This window comes from Papio anubis, chromosome 19, assembly GCF_008728515.1.
Source record: "Papio anubis isolate 15944 chromosome 19, Panubis1.0, whole genome shotgun sequence".
Lineage (NCBI taxonomy): Eukaryota > Metazoa > Chordata > Mammalia > Primates > Cercopithecidae > Papio > Papio anubis.
In genome coordinates, this window is record NC_044994.1 from 64,074,985 (window position 1) to 64,097,207 (window position 22,223).

The 22,223-nt window shown below is 35.7% G+C and overlaps 1 long non-coding RNA gene across 2 annotated transcripts; it reads left to right on the forward strand.

Annotated features, from left to right (window-relative positions):
* The first annotated feature begins 1,333 nt into the window (after positions 1–1,333).
* Positions 1,334–14,670, forward strand: LOC103879826. Of its 2 annotated transcripts, XR_640601.4 has the most exons (4): positions 1,339–1,421; positions 2,533–2,631; positions 9,412–9,782; positions 14,467–14,670. It is a non-coding gene; the product is annotated as an uncharacterized LOC103879826 (long non-coding RNA). The 2 variants fall into 2 exon arrangements; XR_004180106.1 differs by lacking the exon at positions 2,533–2,631 and having other exon boundaries at positions 1,334–1,421.
* Positions 14,671–22,223: the final 7,553 nt, after the last annotated feature.

The following is a 22,223-nucleotide window of genomic DNA, read 5'->3' on the forward strand; positions in this document are numbered from 1 at the left end:
TCCAGCTTGGGAAACAGAGATAAACTCTGTCTCTAAAAATAAACAAACAAACAAACAAATAAATAAATACTTTTTGAATAACACTTATTCCATCACATTGAAAATAGTCAAAATATCCATCCTTATGTCAAGGAAGATAAAGGAGGCACAGGTTTTAAGAAGAAAGTGATTCCATGGGAGAAAGGATATTGGAATGGATTTTTAAAATGTAAGTGCTCACATATATAATTACATAGAAATGCCAAAAATTACACTGAAAGTAATAAAGATGAAAGAAAAAAAAATACTGGTAAATACCAGGACAGTGACATGGAAATTTGGTTTGAGAAAAAAAAATTTCCACAATGCAAAGGAGAAGAACAAAAAGTTAAGTTGATTAGATGCAGGAGCTGGATGTGTGACTATTAATGGTAAAGAGCCAGCACGTGGCATTCTGATTTTCTTAAAGGAGAGAGCACAGGGCATTTAATGGAAATATATTTTAAAATATAGGAAAGTCTGTCTGATTACAGAAGACCTAAATCTGTAGATCGAAAGGGTACACAATATATACCAATGAAGTTATTTGTATTTAACCATCTGTGAAACATATATTGATTAAGAAATTGGATTTTGACAATAAATTATTTTGGATTTGAGAAAGAATTTTCCTGTCACTGGGAGGCTGGCCTCAGTCCTACCTCAGCAGCAGAGTTGCTGGCAGACAATGGAGCAGCATCCACTAAAATAATTTTGAGGGAGGAGCAAATGGGCCAGGAAATCGAGATCCTTTGACTAATCCACCTTCACAAAGCAAAAGTCCTGGGGTTACCAAATCCATTTGCCATCAGAGAGTGTATCCTAGTGTATTTTTTCTAAAAAATTTGTTACTTATAATCTAGGGCAAATAGCAACAGGACTTTGAATATCATATTCTAATAATGCCAACATTTGTATCCTTATATCGGAATTCTCTCATCACCAGGCTTGTACATCCAATTGGCTCTTGGGATTTGGATACTTCAAAACGTCCCAAACTTAATATTTGCAAACAGAACTAGACGTTTTCTTTGTAAATCCTACACATGCCTATCCCATTCCATAAATAACACCCCTCTCACTGCTCAGTCAGGCAACCCAGGAGTCATCCCTTGTGAGGGATGCAGTAAATCCATGCGTCCCTCACATGCTGCCCTGAATCCATTAATATATCCAACTTCTCTGCCTCCAACGCTCTTGCCAAACCCTTCATGTGTTTCCATGGTCACCTGCCAGTCTATGCCCTCATTGTTCTTGGTTGCAGCATCACAATTGGTTCCAACTGCTCTTCCTCCGTCCACCCTTATACCACTATAATATGCAAAATAATAAATTATTAGAAGAAATGTAAATCTCATATTTGAAATAAACTACTTAATGCCTTACAACATTTTTATCTCAAGGTAAGAGGGAGAAATAACCAAAATGTCTTATCATGGCTTTTTCTTTTTCTTTTTCTTTTTTTATGGAGTCTCACTGTTGCCAGGCTGGGATGCAGTGGCACGATCTTGGCTCACTGCAACAACCTCCACCTCCCAGGTTCAAGGGATTCTCCTGCCTCAGCCTCCCGAGTAGCTGGGACTACAGGTGCCCACCACCACGCCTGGCTAATTTTTGTATTTTTAGTAGAGACAGGGTTTCACCATGTTGGCTAGGATGGTCTCTATCACTTGACCTCATGATCCGCCCGTCTCAGCCTCCCAAAGTGCTGGAGTTACAGGCGTGAGCCACTGCGCCTGGCCTATCACGGTTTTAAAGAATTATAAGATCTGGAGCCTTTCTGTTGTCCATTTTCATTCCTTACCACCTTCCTCCTTGCCAGCTGTGCCATAGCCACTCTTGAACTCATTCCGTGCCTTGCTGTCTCCAATCTATTCTCCACACAGCAATATGAATTCTGTCAAGGAGTTATCTGTCAAGGAGTTATCTGTTTAAATCCTTTCTAAGGATTTAATGGAATGTAATTCCATTATAATTGTCTATAAGTAGTATGTCCGCCCAACTTAGCATCCTAACCAGACCATTTTTAAAACTGAAAGGAAGTGTTATCAATATTTAAACAAGGACATCAGGCATAGAAGTGAATTTTCCTGAGCATATTAGGTATATGCTTTTCCTATGCTGCAGGTCATTTTATAAGTTATAGTCATGGTTCACATCTTATATTCCTATACTGATTACTTCTGGGAGGAACCTAAAACACTTTAATTTATTTAATTTCAATGTCTATATTAACTTCCAAACTCTTCATTTCATTTAGATCTTCTTTATTGAATTTCAGATATACTTTCCATTGTAATGTGAAGAATTTAGTGGTTCTAAAATCAATTAATATTCTATTGTACTTAGGATGTTATAGGCATACTTCTGCTTAATATTTTCATGTCCTAACCTTTAGTATCGTAAGTAAGCCTTATGGACTTATGAGAAAATATTGAGGTTGGTTTAACCTTGCAAGTATTAAAACAAAATAGTTTCTGGTTATCTGACAAATGAAAATAGAAACTTTCACAGATAATCATCCCCAGTACAGCATTTGATGTATGGAAAGAGCATGTAATCATCTGGTGACAAGGTTTTGAAACTTGGCTCTACTATGACCACTGGAAATAGGTATGTAAATTATTTCAACCAGATAGCATGTAAGCAAGTTTGAATAATTATTTCCTATGAACTAGTTTCAAGGTGAATTAGTGAGAAATTTCCACATGTAAAAATGTAGAAAAAACTTTAAATGTGGCATAGTTCCATATTTTTTTCTGAAAAGAGTGGTTCAATTTTTCTCATCTCGATGCATTTTTAAGCACATGCTTCATTTTTTTCTGTGTTAACTCATTTAAAAAAAATATATCACTTACTCTGAAACAAAAGTAAGTGCCAACCACCACAAAAAAAAGTTTATATCATTTTACTGGAGTTTCAAAAGCACTTGTTTATGCAGAATTGTGAGGCTTTGCAATGGGTAGCAATTATCTTCCAAAGTGGGTAAAAAACTACTGCATATAAATATATTGCAGCTTAAAATTTCATCTTTTGGATGCTGGTAAAGAAAGAAGTAAAACTAAGGAAACAAATAAGCCAATATTACATCCTGCTGCAGTCCTCTCGGTGGGTTGCATGATATTTCTTCATGAATAAAGATGGAGTAAACCACATTTGTAGCATAATAAGAAAAGGTAATTAGTGTCATCTATTCACCACTGTTAGAATTTGACTAGAGCAATTTGATTACGTTTATCACATTCTAAACTTTGAGTAAGTTTTTCAGCTCTGTAATGCAGTTAGTGGTGAAGTGTGCGGAATAAAAGTCAGCTTCCCAGTATGATTGATGAGCAACGACTCAGAGGGATGGAACTGAAAAAAAGGAAAGAAAAAAAAAAGAGTAAGAAATTGTAATATAGATACTGTCTATTGGTTTTTAAGTAAATCTCATCTAAATCAGTTTGAATCTGTGGCAAAACTTACATAAAAGTAGCAGTACTTCTTTCCAAACAAAATCAAATGTGTGTGTGTGGAAGAAGGTTTCCATGTCCATACAGATGGAAAGGACATAATATTTAGGACAAATGCATTATTAGACTTTGTTAAAACAGCAAATTAATTTCTCATTTTTAATTTAGAATCATTTAAGATAAAATGTTTTCACATATATTAGTAATATATTAATTGAAACATGTAAAGCGAAAAGTCTCCATAGTGTTTAAGATACTAAATTATGAATGAATAAGTACTATTTCAGTCTCACATACTAACATTTTCTGGTTAAAAATTCTTCTAACTTACGTATTTTGTGTTTATTTTTAGCTCCCCCATTAGCATACATATAGTCCAGAAATATTTTGTGAATCAACTAAAAGAGTTAGATGTGGAGCTAGTCCCAGGAAAACCCGCAGCTCAGGGTCATTTATGGGAATTCGAAGACAGGAGGACATGGAAAATTTTGACAGGGGACACATTTGAAGCTGTGAGAGTGTTGGGATAAAGACACCAGAGCGTAGACAAGGTATAGAATAAACAACAGAGTAAGCGGGGACAGGGGAGAGATTCCTGACTCTGAAAGAAGAGTAGCCCTGCATCAGAATCAGTAATGAGATTATGGAGATGACTTTTTTTTTTTTTTTTTTTTTTTTGAGACAGAGTCTCGCTCTGTCGCCCAGGCTGGAGTGCAGTGGCCGGATCTCAGCTCACTGCAAGCTCCGTCTCCCGGGTTCCCGCCATTCTCCAGCCTCAGCCTCCCGCGTAGCTGGGACTACAGGCGCCGCCACCACGCCCGGCTACTTTTTGTATTTTTTTTAGTAGAGACGGGGTTTCACTGTGTTAGCCAGGATGGTCTAGATCTCCTGACCTCGTGATGCGCCCGTCTCGGCCTCCCAAAGTGCTGGGATTACAGGCCTGAGCCACCTCGCCCGGCTGGGAGATGACTTTCTGTATCAGCTATGTGTCAACGCTGTCCCGAGGATGCACTGGAAAGAAACCAGCACCCTGGATTCAAGGGACTTGTGATTTCAGGAGAATGTACAATAAACAAAAAAAATTATTGTTATTTTTAAAAACAAGCCCATTTTGTTTTATGAAAGAAGACAAGGTATGAGAAAAACACAGGGATGAAAAAAACAACACTAAAGTAGCTTGTTCGAGTTCTCCTTTTTAAGAACGGATTGCTGAGGCAAACACTGGAATGAACTGAAGGAATTAGGGATGTAGAAATCCAGGAGATGAGCACTCCAGGCAAAAGAAAGAGCCAATGCAAGGACACCAAAAATTCCCTTTTGCCTCCTTTCAGTCAGTCTTGCCTTTCTTGTAGATGACTAATCTTCTGATTGCGATGAGCACAGCCTAGTTCTATTTGTTCTTCAATTTCGTATAAATGGGATAATGTGGCACATTTTCTTTTGTGCCTACCTTGTGCACTATGATAATGTTATAATGATTCATATTTATTTTTCAGGTTTTTTTGGGTGTTGAGTGATATTTAATTGTGTGACTATGCAGCAAGTTATTCCTTTTTAAACTGAGGGGTATACAAAAAGGAACACAAAGCTGCTATGAAAGAAATGTTTGCCCAAGTGTGATATGAAGCTACATAACTATGCAGATGTTTTGTGGATATTTGTTTTTGTTGTTCATATACACAATGGCCAAACTGCTAGGTCATAAGGAAGGCACGTGTTTAATTTTATAACAAAATGACAGATGGGTTTCAAAAGTGGTTGCATGATTTCTATACTCCCAGAAACAACTTATACGTAGCTCCACATCTTCACCAACATGTGATATTGTCAGTCTTCATATATATTTGTGTGTATGTGTGTATACTACACACATATATATGTGTATATTACACACTGTATTTAAATTAATAAACTTTTTAAAAAGTATGTTTAGGTTCACAGCAAAACTGAATGGAAATAATAGCAATTTCCCATACACACCCGTCCCCAAGCGCACACACAGTCTCCCCCACTATCCACATCCTGAACCTCGATGGGTACCTTTGTGGCAACTCATGAAATAACATTGACACATCGTTATCACCCAAAGTCCTTAATTTACCTTAGGGCTTGCTCTTCGTGTTGTACATTCTATGGGTTTTGGCAAAGGAATAATGACATGTATCAACCACTGTAGTTACATACAGAAGAGTTTCACTGCCCTAAAATCCTTTGTGCTTTATCTGTTCATCTCTCCCTCCCCATTAATTCCTTGCAACCACTGATCCTTCTACTGTCTCCATAGTTCTACCTTTTCCAGAATATCATATAATTAAAATCATTCGGTAGATTTTCAGATTGGCTTATTTTGCCCAGTAACATGATGTTCTTCTACGTGTTTTTGTAGCTGGTAGCTAATTTCTTTTTATCACTAATATTTGATTGCATGAATGTGCCAGTTTGGTTTCCCTTTCACCTTTTCAAGGACATCTTTATTGTTACCACGTTTAGGCAGTTATGAATAAAGCTGATATAAATATCCATATATATATTTTTGTATGGACATATGTTTTCACGTTTTCTCTTGATTTGGGAATATAGCAAAGAGTGTGGTTGCTGGGTCATATGATAAGAGTACATTTAGTTTTGTAAATAACCGCATAAGTGTCCTCCAAAGTGGTTGTGCTATTTTGTAGTCTGACTATCAATGAGAGTTCCTGTTGCTCCATATCCTTGCCAGCATATGGTGGCGTCAGTGTTTTGGATTTGGGCCATTCTAATAGGTGAGTAATCATATCCCATTGTCTTTTTTAGACGGAGTCTCACTCTGTCGCCCAGGCTGGAGTGCAGTGGCGCGATCTAGGCTCACTGCAAGCTCCACCTCCCGGGTTCACACCATTCTCTTGCCTCAGCCTCCTGAGTAGCTGTGACTACAGGCACCCGCCACCACGCCTGGCTAATTTTTTTATATTTTTAGTAGAGACGGGGTTTCACCGTGTTAGCCAGGATGGTCTCGATCTGCTGACCTCGTGATCCACCCACCTCAGCCTCCCAAAGTGCTGGGATTACAGGCGTGAGCCACCGATCCCATCCCCATTGTCAGTTTAATTTGCAATTCACTAATGACATATGATGTTGAGCATGTTTTCATATGCTTACTTAATATCTATATATCTTCATTGGTGAGGTGTCTTTTCAGGTCTTTGCCATTTAACTGCGTTGTTTGTCATCTTATTGTTGAGTTTTAAGAGATCTTTGTATGTTTTGGAGGACAGTCCTTTCTTAGATGTATCTTTTGCAATGATATTCTCCCAATATGTGGCTCATCTTCTCGTTCACTAGACATTGTCTTTCACAGGGCAGAAGTTTTTAATTTTAATAAAGTCCCACCTTTCAATTGTCTCTTTCATAGATCTTGCCCTTCGTGTTCTATCTAAAAAGCCAAAATCATAAGTAAAATACCCAGGATTTCTCTTATGTTATCTTTACAAGTTTTAGAGTTTTGCATACTATGTTTCTGTTTATGATTTATTTTGAGTTAATTTTTGTGAAAGGTGTAAGTTCTGAGTCCAGATTAACTGTTTTCCTTGCGACTATTCAGTTGTTCAGCACCATTTGGCAAAAAGTCTTCTTTTGCTCTATGCATTCCGTTTGCTTATTTGTCAATCAGTTGACTATATTTATGCAGGTCTATGTCTGGGCTCCCTATTTTGTTCTGTTGATCTATTAGTCTATTTTTTGCCAGCACCATATTGTCTTGATTATTTAAACTTTCTCGTAGGTCTTGAAGTCAGGTAATTTCAGACATCTGATTTTGTTTTTCTTCTTCAATATTGAGTTGGCTATTCTGGGTCTTTTGTCTTTCCATACAAACATTAGAATCAGTTTGTTGATATACAAAAAAAACCAAAAAACAAAAAAAACCCTGCTGGTATTTAATTGGGATTGTGTTTAATATATAGATACAGTTGGGAAAAACTGACCTCTTGACCTTATTGATCCTTTCTGTCTATGAAAATTGAATATTTTAATTATTTATTTGTTCCCCTTCAATCAGATTTTGTAATTTCCCTCAGATACATCTTGTACATATTTTGTTAGATCTATACAAAGGCATTCCATTTTATTAGGTGCTAATGTAAATGTTAATGCCTTTTTAATTTTAAATGTTACGTCTTCATTTTTGGTGTATAGCAAAGTGATTGACTTTCATATATTAATCTTTGTATAATGGTTACAATCTTTCTATAATTGTTTAATAGTTCGAAGAATTTCTCTTTGGCCAATTCTTTGGGATTTTCTACATAGGGAATATTTTTGAGGACAATGATAGTTTTATTTTTCCTTTCCTACCTGTATATCATTAATTTCCTTGTCTTTTCTTATTGCATTATCTAGGAATTATTTCCCGTCATTCATAGTTTGCTTCAACTTTGCATGCGTATATATGTAAATAAGTGTTGAATTTTGTCAAATGTTTTTCTGCATGTAATGACACGATCTTGTGGTTGTTCTTCTTGAAATTGTTGATGTAAAGGCTTAAACTAATTGATTTTTTGAATGTTGAAAAAGCCTTGAATACCTGGGATACGTCCCACATGGCTGTGGTGTATAGTTATTTTATACATTGTTGGATTCAACTTGCTAATATTTATTGATAGTTTTACATTTATCTGTATGGTATATATTGATCTCTAGTTTTATTTTCTTGTAATGACTTTTTTGGTTTTGGTATTGGGGTAATGCTGGCCTCCTAAAATGAGTTAGAAAGTATTTCTTCTGTTTCTGTCTTCTGTAAAAGATTGTAAAAATAAAAAAAAAATGGTATAATTTCTTTAAACGTTTGGGAAAATTCACTGGTGAACTGATCTGGGTGTGGTGGTTTATGTTTTGGAAGGTTATTAACAATTGATTCTAATTCTTTTATAAATTTGTCTCTTCATAGTATCTTTTTCTTCCTATATGAGTTTAGTTATATTGTGTCTTTGAAGGTTTCATCTTCATCTAGGTTTCATCTAGGTTATAAAATTTGTGAGTGCAGAGTTGTTCCCAATATTTATTTATTATCCTCTTTATGTCCATGGGATCTGTAGTGAGACCCTTCTTTCATTTCTGATATTAGGAATTTATATCTTCTCTCTTTTTTGTCTTAGCTAGCATGGCTAGATGCTTATAAATTTATATGTTTTTAAGAAAGTTAACTTTCAGTTATGCTGATTTTCTCTATTGATGTCCTGTTTTCCGTTTTACTGATCTCTGCTCTAATTCTTGTTTTCTGCTTACATTGGACTTAATTTGTTATTCTTTAAAGTATTTTTAATTCTTGCTATTCTAGTTTTAAGAAGTGGTATCTCATAATGATTTTAATCTTTATTTCCCTAATAACGAATGAGGTTTAACCTTCTTTTAATGTATGGATTCTCATTTGTGATGTCTCTTTAAATATTTTTGTCTTTTGGTGGGAGATTGTTTACATTTTTATTGTTAATTTGTAGGAGTTATTCATATATCCTAGATGCAATATCTGTAAGATATGTATGGTAAAATTTACTTAGAATCTCAGTTTGGCTGTTAATTTTCCTATTTATGTATATTGAAGAATAAAGATTATAAATTTGGATCAATTCCAAGTTATTGTTTCTTATGATATTTTTTATGGCATATAAAGAAGTCTTTTTCACCCCTAAATCATAAATACATATTTTTCTATGCTTCCTAGAAATGAGGGATTTCTGTATAAGCCTATTATCCACAGTAAATTTTTATATTATGTGAAGTTATGTTTGAGGTTTATTTTTATACATTCATTCAGTTGTTGCAGCATTATGTTTCCAATTACATTTCCTCATCTTCAAAAATTAATTACCTGATACATGTGGAAGAGACATAGCAGAAGTGCCACTATTCCACTTTCTTGGACCCGTTGCTAACATATTGGCAACTTTCTGCTTCTCTTCCTTAGAATACTCACTCTTAGAACCCTGAACTGTCATAGAAGCAGCCCAGGAAGTTTGGTGACCAACCATGTGGAAAGAGAGAGTGGCCCATCTGAGCCCAGCCAACTGACATTTCTACAGACACTAGGCTTTGTGAGTGAAGCCATCTTGGAGCCTGCAAATCCAGCCTCAAGCTGCATACCATCAAGTTACTTTGTGGTGACAAAACATGGGGCAGAAGAATTGCTCACCTGGTCCCTGGTCAAATTCCTGGACTACATATTAATGAAATAGAATCAGCTTTGTTTTTTTTTTAAGTCACTAACATTCAAAGTAGTTTGTAATTCAACACTAGATAACTAGAATATAATTTGGTGCTTAGAATTTAGGTGCTGAGGTAAGACATGCAGCTTTGGCATTTGGATTGGAAAACAGAAGTTAAAAGGATACAAGAAAATTGTGTGTAAATAACAATTCTTTTAGGCTACAGATAAGGACAACCTAGTTTTGCACTGACAGAATAATTAGCAAAACTTTACCCTACATAATGTGGAAAATCAAAAGTGCACCCCATGAATTCATGGATCCCACTAGGGAAATTCCAGAAAGCACCATGTGACTTCTGCTAATTGCCTAAGAAAATATGAGGGTAGAGAACTAAATTAGAAAATCATCATTTAACAATGACCCTTGTGATCATAGATTGAGACAAGAATGATCAATAATGCTAAAAGTGATGATTGAAAGTTTGATGAGATTCAGAACAATTTCATATTTTAAAGATATCTCCACACAAAATACATACTACTGGCACATCATTATTATGTAGTACTTTCAACATTATTGTTAATATATTCTTTACAGTGAAAAAATATCAGACACCATCTTAAATGACATATTCTAACTCCCTGGGATAAATCCATATTGTATGTCTCCTAATACCACGCACTGAGAGGATTGCATTATTATGTTTGTGGTTTTACGGCTAAAGTGCATAAATCATGACTTGTCACCATAACCCTGCATTGTATTCTGGACCTAAAAATGATGTGTTCGAGTAAATTGGTGAAATAAGTTGGGTTCTGTGTATTAAATGGTAATAGGGGCTTGATTTCAGTTTACTTAATTTAAAGTTGACCTCTGAATAGATAATAGAAGGTCCTTGTTCTTATACACACTGATGTATTGAGAGAAAAGGGGTAACTCATCAGCAAGTTACATGCTAGTTATAAAGCAGCTGTGTGTGTTATTTCTGCAACTTTTCTGCATATTTAAAAGTACTTAAAAATTAAAACCTTATCTAAAAGAGAAATAATTGTTCTGGCTAGATAATCATTGGCACAGAGATGGAGCAACTCTGGATCTGTATGCGTTAATTTTCGTAGATTTTGCTTTTCTCTAATAATAATTGTCTAGAGTATTTTTCATTCAGTCAGCAGTTGCGGACTTCTGTAGAGTTCAGTTAACACCTGTAATCTCCCACTGTTGCTAAGTAAAAATATCAATAATAAAATGCCACATTTTAGTATACATTTGCTGATACAGCCTCTAGAATACTCAGAGTTGGATTTTGATTTCACTAGGAGTCCTGGAACTGTAAAATAATGTGGAAAATACATACATTTTTAATATATGCTATTTACCTTGATTCTGTAAGGTCTGATTTTCATTACCAAAGGATCATCTTTATTGACAGAAATCTGAATTCAAGGGACATGGAGGATGCCTATCTAAATCATTTTTCTTAGACAATTAGGAATGAGAGATTTTTATTTATCATCAATTTCTCATAACTGCTTTACTTTCCAGCACCAGATGTTCTAGACTCATTTTGTATTTTTCCAACCCAAGCCTAAGGATTAGCCATTTCTTCAAATAGATCTGGTTCTTTTTGTAGGGAATGGTACTTATAAACCAAGATTTGGATGGTAATTATACCCATTGCTCCTAGGATTTTATTGTTTCTAGCTGCCCTAAGCTGACTTTGTTAAGAAACATAAATACAAACACACAGATACATATACATATAAATCGAAAAATGCATCTAGGTAATTGTATATGTATAGACTAGATATAATCCAAATTTTGTTTAAACACCCTGAGTGTGGATAATACCTCCAACTAAAATCTGACACTACGCTACAGAAAATGAGCCTTTCTCATTTTCATATTTATACGTGTTTTTTCCAACTGTGAGAACACTGGCATGAATTATTCTCAAATGCATTTACTTGTGTTTTCCACCTCCCCTGAATTTAACTAAACTTCCAGCTGTGCCAATCTAAAACTTGGCCCTGAATAAGGAAAAGGGGGAGGGTAATGCATAAAAGAATAGAAAATGTAGAATAGATCAAGCTGAAAAGAGAATGGATCTAAAACATGGTCCGGAAGATTGTGAAGAGTGGAGACTAATCAAATGCCTTTATATCAATAGAGATCATACAGTATTCCCAATGTTACCTCTATTGTCAAGTATGTCATAAGGAATGCACTTCATTTCTCTGAACTTTGTTTTCCACATTTGCACATTGAGGAATATGAATTGGAAGACAATTCAGGTCTTGTTTTGCTATAAGAATCTAAGCTTGGGCATTTTATTTTAACCACATCTGTCCAAGTGTGTAAAAATAAAATACGACAGAATGTCTATTAATTCTGTAAATATTTTCAAATTCAATATTAGTCTCCTCTGGTTTTCCTAATTATTCTTCCTGTGATGGAAAGCAGAAGACGCTTGAATGAAACGTAAGATTTACATTTAAAATTGAACTGGACTAGCCTGGATTTTATTACATGAATGTACCTTTTATCTGGGATATCATTAAGGAGAGATGCAGAAAGGCGGGGATGAAAGCAATTTGAACATTGCAAGGCCTTTAATTCAATAAGCTCACTTCCTCCTGATATTTGGCTGTGGCTTCTACCTAACCATTTGCACATCTCTTCATGAAACAGCAACTATCATACACAATATAGAATATGACCATGGCAAAGCAGAGTCATTCATAATAGCAAAGAACACCTGTATTCAATTTTTTCTCATCTCATATATTTGTATATATTATATAACACACATTTAACTGTACATATTGTAAGTCATTTTACAAGGTCTCTGACTTCAGCATTAAAGGAGTATTCTAAATGACAGTTATCAAAAACACCTAAGATCTCCTTTACGTAAGATATCAAGCTTTCCATGCACAAAGCTTATAAAATAAATGCATTTAATCTTTAAAAAATATTAATTCCTACTCTTGCAAGAACTCCAAGTGTGTTGATAATGAAGAAATGAGGGGCTTACACAGTTTAAACAGACACATGTGCAAAGTAAATCCTGCTGAGAGTATCTAGGAAAATGCAAATGGTGACGGAAGATGATTTCCTTTTCACTCTCTTAGACCCATCTTTTAACAAGCTGGTCTTTCTCCTTGCCAACCACAAGGAGAAGAGAAACATTTATTCTTTTCAGCCATTCCCACTGTACTTTCTCAGACCATTTAGAAAATAGCTCTATGGGGAACTTACACAATAATGGTCTAGTACTTGAAGAGAGACATTTGCCAGTGCTGGCATTTCTGGGCATGGTATCAAACTGCATTGTGTTGGTGGGCACAGAAGCTTTCTCTAGCTGACAGCGGTAGTAAATCATGATGCCTGCCCAGAGAAGTAAATTTTTGGAAATATTTTGAACTGTGTCAGGTGCTTCTCTGAAACCTTTGTCACATTACAGCAACGAGAGCACTAAAAATCAGGTATACACACACACACATTTTTATATAAAATATCAGCCAGTCATCTGTTCAGAGGGTCCACAGGTCCTGTGTTTACAAAATGAGGCAGACTTATCCCAAAGGTTTAAAATGTTTCCTTTACAAAGGAATAAACATTCCGTGGCTTGTCATGACAACTATAAAATTTCTACAAACTAACCTATCTTCTCTGTTTTGCTGTTTTGTTATGTTCATCGATATCAATGCAGACAAAAAAAAAAAAGTCAACCATACCTCAAAAATAATCATGGCAATATATAATCTAGGTATATGCACATTTACGCAGCATGTATGTGATTTTTTATGGTGGTTGTTCTTCATTTCTATGTCTGATAGCATTTATATTCTTAATATGTATTTATTGAGCATTTATTAAATGCTTACTGATCCAGAAAATTTTCAAGATATCTTACGTAAAGTTTCCTTGTTCAGACATCATAAATTGTAAGCATTAAAATTAGGTAAATAATGTTAATCCAGGGCATGAATAACTTATTACAAATATGATATTATCGAGAATAAAGTAAAATTTTTATAAACATTCTTAGGTCTCAAAACCCATTTTTAGAAATGAAAATACAATGATTTAATTCTCATTTCATGTCAGAGATACAGAGCTAGAAAGAGCATTGTATTCACACTTATGACAAGAAAAATGTTGGCCAAACTATAAACTTATAACTTCTCTGAGCCTATTGGAGTGCTAATGTCTCAAGACAAATTACTAGGGTAATTTTTGGAGAAAGATAGGTACTCACAGAGAAAAGTAAGTATAAATTTGGTTACTTGGGACAAATCCTGACAGATCTTGTATGTTATAGATTGAATTTTGTACCCAAGAAATCCATATGTTGAAGCTACAAGCCCTAGCAACTCAGAATAAAACTTTTTTAAAAAAAAGGGAAATTTTTTTTTTTTTTTTTTTGAGACGGAGTCTTACTCTGTCACCCAGGCTGGAGTGCAGTGGCACAATCTCGGCTCACTGCAAGCTCTGCCTCCCGGGTTCACGCCATTCTCCTGCCTCAGCCTCCCGAGTAGCTGGGACTACAGGTGCCCGCCACCATGCCCGGCTAATTTTTTGTATTTTTAGTAGAGACGGGCTTTCACTGTGTTAGCCAGGATGGTCTCGATCTCCTGACCTCGTGATCCACCCACCTCGGCCTCCCAAAGTGTTGGGATTACAGGCGTGAGCCACCGCTCCCGACCATATATATGATTATTTAAGATGAGGTCATAATGGAGTAAAGTGGGCCCCTAATCTGTATGAATTGTGTTCTTATAAAAATAAAACTAATTTGAGCTCACACACAGGAGAATACCACGTGAAGATTGAGGGGTATGATGTCACAAGCCAAAGACCTCCAAAGAGTTCCAGCAAACCACCAGCATCTCAGAGAAGGGTATGGAACGCACGTTTCCTGGAGATCCTCAGAAAAAAACAATTCTAAAGACACCTTGCTGTCAGACTTTTGGCCTGCAGGACTGGAAGAAAATAAATGTCTGCTGTTCTAATGACCTGATCTGTGAGTTCTGTTTTGTTTTGTTTTGTTTTTTGTCCTTTTGTTTCTTTCTGCAGCTGAGGTAAACTAGTACTTTATATGCTATGGTCCGAATGCTCCCCAAATTCATGTGCTGAAACTTAATATTTGCTGTAGTGGTATTAAGAGGTGGAGTCTTTGGGGAAATGATTAGATCTTCAGCCTCTGCCTTTATGAAAGGGTTTGTGCCATATACAAGCACTGAAGGGAACTCACTTTAGCACCTTTTGTCCCTTTTGTCCTTCGCATCTTGTGCCATGTGATGACAAAGCACTTGTTCCTTTGGCCCCTCTGCCTTCCACCTGAAGAAGACAGCGTTGATGGAGCAGTCTCTCGCCAGACCACAGACATGCTGTGCCTTGGTCTGGGACTTCCCAGCCTTCAGAATCTTGAGAAATAAAATTCTGGTCTTTAAAAATTGTTTAGCCTCAGGTATTTTGTTATAGCAGCGCAAATGGACAAATTGCTGTATGCCGAATGCAGGGTAGTGTGAGAGTGTGAACCTCCTGGGATTCGTGGGTACCAAGGTGTTCTCGTGATCATGCAGGCCTTTCCACCGTGAGTACAAACAGCAGCTCACTAAGAAGATTCTTGAGAAAGGTGCTTGAGGGGAGGACACTGGAAAACTTCTCTGAGTGTTGGGCAGGGCCAGAGGGGTAGAAAAGCAGCCCTTGCTGAAACTTCTCCCAAGATCCATGTGCTCTATTTCCATTCACAAAAAAAGAGAAAATTTGTAACAATGAAAATTGCTGCCTTTAGGCATGAGTGGAAACTCACTGGGGCTGGTGGAAGGGGACAGGGAGATCAAAACTTCACACCTGGAAGAAGGGCACGAATACATGCTAGGCCCAACACTGAAGCTGGAGTGCGAAGAGGAGCATTTGGGAAGTTGACACACCTGAGAACCAATACACACACTTGAGAACCCAGGTAGACCACCCACACCTACACACACACACACACACACACACACATACATACACCCCTGAGACCCAGGTATACAATGGCTGCCTAAGACTAAGCCTTAATCAGAAAATCAGAGGATGACCTCTGTCCCCAGCCCACATCACCACAGTTAGAAGATTTTGAAGAGACACATTCTTTCTGGAGAGTAGTGCATAGGCTTACAGGGGTGGGAGGAAGAGCCAAGTAGAGAGAAGAAATTGAAAGAAAGAAACTCTCTGGAAAACCAGGCCAGACAAGTGCCACTTAAAAACAATGCATCACTGGAAGAATATGACATTCAGTGCCTATGGCCAATCTAATGATAAATTCACTCCCAGCACAATTTCTGACTATATTAACTCAAACCCCTACACTAAAGTGATATCCAATAAGAAAATATATTCACTTCACTACCTGCTCTCCTGTGCACTACTTTTCTGGCTTTTAACAAACAACAACAACCAAAAAAAATAAAATAAAATAAAATAAAATATAAAATAAATAAAAAAGCCTACCAAAAGGCAAGAACAATTTAAAGAGACAAAGCAATGATCAGAATCAGACTCAGATGTGACACAGATGTTGAAACCATCATGTAGAAAATTTTAAATATTTATAATTAAACATTAGAAAATCTAATGGAAAAGCTAGACATAATCAATGATTAGATAGGTAGTTTCAGCAAAGATAAAGAAACTTTAAGAAAGCATCAAACGGAAATGCTAGAAAGTATAGAGTAATGGAAGTGAAGTGTTCCTTTGAGGGAGTAGTTAGTAGGTTTGACAACATAAAAGACTCAGTGAATTTGAAAGCAAGTCAGCAGAAATCACTCAAACTGAAGTTGAAAGGAAAAAACAGTGGGTAGAGAAAATAGAGGAATTTAAGAAATGTGGGATAAAAGTGCTGTGTAACCTGTGCAAAACTGGCATCACAAGTAAGAGAGAGGAGAGGGAATGAGACAGAAAACATATTTGAAGAAATAATAGTTGAGAACTTTTTAAATTATAACAGACTCCAAAACACATATGCAAGAAGCCTAAAGGAAACCAAGCAGGGTAAATACCGAAAACAAAAAATGCCAAAACCAAACACACATATACAAACAAACACCCACACAGGCGTATACTATTCAAAGTGCTAACGAAGAGTGACTTTATGGTACAGAAACCCGGCAGCACTTAGCCAGGTGATTAAGGTTGAACCTTGGCTGTAAAAGTCTTGGTGATATCATGCACTCCATGATCTGACATGATAAGAAGAGTACTTCACCTCTAAGGTATTTATCACCAAAACCCCATAACTCCAGGGTAATCATGACACAACATCGGATACACCCATATTGAGAAGTATCTTACAAAAATCACAGACCGCAACTTTTCAAAAGTCCCAATATCATGGAAGACAAGGAAAAACTGAGAAACTGCCACAAATTAGAGAAGACTAAGACGACACAGAGGCATATAGAAGAAGGCAAACAGATGCAATGTGAATTCCAGGATTGGACACTGGAAGAGAAAAATGACATCAGTGGGAAAACTAGTGAAATCAGAACAAAGCCCTTAGCTTGATTACAGTATCATAGTAATGCTAATTTCTTAATTTTGATAAGGACACCCTGGTTATGCAAGATGCTAACATTAGTGAAATCTGGATGTAGGGTCTCTAGAAACTGTGACTATATTTGGAATATTTCTATAAATATAACCTTATTTTAACAAAATGGCTGGACTTTGAAATATTTGAACAACAATAAAAAAAGCCATGCATTTTGACAGAGGTACATTTGGAATTCAGTGTACAAATCGAATACAGTTTCTGTTTTCAGGTAGAGAGAAATCTTGAGAATAGATCCAAGGTTTGTTGGGGAATATTGAATGGGTGAGTCTTGAGAGCATACAAAATAATATTTATGAACTTTAACATTGGTTTGAAATATGTCTCTGTGTGTATATATATATGTAATATATGTGTATATGTATATATGCATACATATAGTAGAAACGCGGTAAGGCAGAAGAAACGCGGTAAGGCAAAAGTAGAAAACCTACTTCATTTAGTAGGAAGTCAGAAGTCTTATTATGTATAAACCAGAGGAAGCAAATTAACGTTGCAATCAAGTATTTAAAAAATTGAACAAATACAAATTTACAGAGCCAATAAATTGATACTCAGGCCAAAATTTAGACCATTTTATTCTGCATTTATATAAATGCTTTAATTCATAAGAGTTAACCCCCAAAACTTCTCTGTCTAGATTTTTCTCAACCTCAGTAAGAAAATATGCTTCAAATATAATATCAAACAGAGGAAAACTTGGTTTTTGTTTTTGGAGTTTTTTTTCCCCTGCTAAAACAACCATCTCCTACACTCTCATGTGTTACTGCTCTATCTGGAATCTAATATACAAAGTAGAGAGGGAATAGATGTAAAAATAACCTTTAAATACTCAATAATTTGATTGACCTTAACTATCTTCATGGAAGAAGAGACTCTGAGGCCTTTTTTCCTTCCATAAACAGAATACATTTTTTCTTTCAAATTGTACAAAATGCACACACAGTTTTCACATTCTAGTACCCCTGACAGCCTGTTCCTAATTGAACCAGTTTTTAGTTTCACAGTTTGGTTTTGCAGAACGATGAGAGATATCAAATGTTCCCTCTGAACTGATGTTTCAAAATTTTCTCTAATAATTTATTAAATAGATTTTACTGATATACGTATTACTAAATTTTGTCCCTTGTAAAGATTCCATCAAAACTTAAAATATGATCAACTTTGAAACTTGTTAAACAATATTTTTTTCTGTGTAATTGTTTGATTTTCCTTAGGGCTTCCTTAGGCTTTTTCTTAATCGGGCACTGTTAAACATGCTGAATTTGCAGCACTCAAAAGGAAAGTACATTTCAACAAAGCATTAAAATACCATAGAATCCCTGAATATAAAATCTGTCTTGACACTTCCTAATCAATGAAGTTCAGCTTTCAGAATATGTGGTGGAAATCTTGCATTCTCCAGTTTACTGTCACCACTTACAGTCATAGGTAAGTTTGGAAACCAGATAGTCAGAATAAGATAACACGCTAAAGATTCAGGTAATAGCTGATCTGCATCAAACACAGAAATGCACAAATACTGTACTTTATGCATAGCTGCCACAGATACTAAAACTCAGGTTTCTTCTGACCACTCTAAGCATACTGACATCAGCTTGTAATGATTTGCACAGGTCTTGAGAGCAAAACTGTAATATTCAATAAGATAAAGGGATAGAAAATATTATCATATTTAATTTTTATACTTTTTAATACAGTTTATTAAACAACCCTTTTACCTGCCCTCAATCACCTGGCTTCTTTATCCCTCTCTTTATGCTTGCTTTAGTTTAAGAAAAAGAAAAGAAGAGTCATAGGAAGAAAGAAATATTAAGAAAGATGTTTGAACAAAAAATAAAATAGACACTGGTATGAAAAATAAAGAAAGTAATGTAATTTCACATTAGTTAAGAGAAAACAGAAGTGGCAGAACCATTTTCCAAGAATATAGTAAATGAGAGAAGGCTTCTCTCATTTTAGAATTGTTTTCAGAGGTTCTGAGATCAATTATTACCCTACAGATACGGTACATTCCTGATCATTGAGAGCAAGTGTCTTCATTTTCATTGTCATGTGCTTTTTAACTAGCTGAGAGCCAACAAATGTAGAAACAACTGCCAGATAATTTTTATTAAAGTTTTTATGAACCTTTTTTAAATATTATCATTGTCTTTACTTATACTTTTAAGGCTATAAAAATTCTCCATGAACTATTTTTGACAATGAAGAATTATCTCAGGAATGCTAAAAACCTAGGAGGGCAGGAGAAAATACCTTATCCTCTATACTTCTAAACTCTATTTCTTCCAAGAAGACTGAACATGGGTAGGCTAAAAGCAAACAAAATTTTAACACTTGTGTTTATACAAACAGCCAAAACTGAAGTTATTTTTCTTCCTTTTTCACAAAATATTTATACTTTTTCAAATGAAATCTTGAATCCCTTTTTTTTGAAATCATTTGGAATCCAGTATTTCTCTTGAGAGGCAGTGCAGAAATTGAAAAGATATGTCTATAAGCTTTGGAATAAGTTAGAACTCTATAAAGAACCCCTTAAAATTTAATAGACATGCACAGTAGGCACATCATTTTACATATGATATGTGTTTCCTCATCATCAAAACAGGAATAATTAGAGAACTCAATCCTCAAGATTCTTGTACATGTATTCAGTACACCTTGCTACGTCATAAGCAAGAGCACCTGTTTAAATTCTCTTTAACATGAAATATTGCTAAGTGTCTTCATAGTTAAATCTTTATTTTAAACATTACTATGCCAAGGTAATTGATTTATTATCACTATTAAGAAACATTATTGACAATTAACCTCCAGCACACCCCGTATGTGGTCACTTTCAGTCCATAATCAAGAGCAGGAGGATACAGAATGATGCCTCACGCATCACGTCACAGGATTCCAAATAGGGACTTATTCTTGCCATTTTTTAAAAATCATATAACAAATTAGTGACTAAATGAAGAAATATAAAATGATTATAAAGCAGAATGTCAGAGAGTTCACCTTTTTCTCCCAGTTTTAAGGTACTTTGACTTGTTCAAAATTTTGTGTAAGCTAGGCAACTTTCAAGTCAGGATCTACTGACATAAATGTGACTAAAAATTGGCCCTACTTTTGCTTTCTACCAACTCATGGCTTCAGATGTTTCTTGGAGGAAATGGATCAAAGATTTCTAAGGTTTACATGAAATCTAAGGTTTGGGTGAAATCAATCGCAAGGGTCTTTGACGTCTTCTCCCTTAGGATACTCAAGATGAAAAAAGATCACAACACTCCAGCCTGTACTTCATTATGTTTCAAATGGTCCCATGGTAATCCTTCTAAAATTTATACAGACTAATTAAAAAATGTTATTTCTATTTTATCATCTATTTCACTACGGATTTTTTCCAACCACCTACTGTCTGAAATACAGGTTAAAAAAAAAAAAGCTGGATTACTCAGCAGTCTTTAATATCAAAAGTTAGCAGCCAGGAAGATTAACTGACATAAACTTTCTCACCCCAGACAAAATAGAAAGTTTAAAGGGGCAAGTGGACTTATTTTGCTCCAAAGACATGGCTCAACACACACACACACGTGTGCGCACACACACACACGTATGTAAAATGCCCAGATGTAGATAGAACTAGTGTGGTGTTGGGGGTGGCATTTAGAAATAGATTATGTAACTGTGTGGTATACGTTTTGGTATTTTGTGGTCAATAATAGTCATGGTCAAAAATGGGTCAAATACGGTCAAACTCCAGAACGTTGGGACAATGCATTTCCTGGCATGGGTAGGAGCAGAAAAATTCCACTTTTTTCCTCTTAGGATCTCAGCTGGGTCTGAGGATTAAACAACAAAAAACAGATTAATAAAAGGAAAGCATAAGTTTTATGTGGCATGGGAGCCCTTCATAAAGAAATGACCCACCGAAGTAGTTAGAGACAGTTACTCATATAGCGAATTGGACAAGGAGTAGCCAGTTGCAAAGAAGCAACTAAATTATGCAGGGAGGCTGTAAAAATAAGAGTTATTCTAACAAAGTGTGTATAGTATTCTCTCAGTTTCAATTTCTCGTCTTTGAAAATAATGATGTTGGATTTACATAGCATTGGAGGGCGTCTTTCACGTGGGAATTTTGTCTTCTTTCTCTTAAAAACAGCACAAAGATCAAAGTGATCATTTTGAACCTGCTGTTTTCCAGATGCCTTTAACTTAAATAGTCAATATGTCTGAGTACTATATTTTAACTCCATCACATCTGTGTACATTTATTAGCACCACAATAATAAAATCCTCCGTCGCTGCAAGTAAGTTTGGTTTTGGAGTTATTTTCAGGAGCTCAAGCACCTTAAGGTTCCCCAGCTCTTGTCACAGTATCCTGGTCCTTCTCCTGACAGAACACCATTCTCATAGGGAACTCATCGCGCTCTCTTTTGCTCAATGCTCAGTGCAATTGCTAATTGGGGAGATAATCGTATAAACCAGTGCTTTAAGACTGATCAGAGTATTTTTCTGATCTTTATGGATGTATTTATTTCAGTCTATTTCTCAGACCCAGTCACCTGTGAGTCGACTAAAAGAGTAAAACTGAACAAAATTTTATGCCTCTGAATTTACTGGGGAGTCGACGAGTGGCAGGGAGTAGTACAAAATCTTTTCCTCCTTCAACTACACAACTAAAATGTTTACCCAGATGCTTTACCTTAGAAACTAATAGGCATCAGTGGGCTCACTGTCATATTGATCACAATTTTATTTTCAAACACACTACTTGAAGAAATTTGATAAAAATAACCTAGTAAGAATTTTTTCTCTCAGCTATCTTTAAATGCCCTTTGATTTTGGACAGATTTTGAGTATGAGCCAAGTATGTGAATAGTACTTAGAGTCTCAATTAGTAATGCTCTTGGAAAGTTTAGCTTTTACTACTATCCAGAGTCAATGAAAGCAGGCCTGTTCTCTTGCCTACACAGAGATATC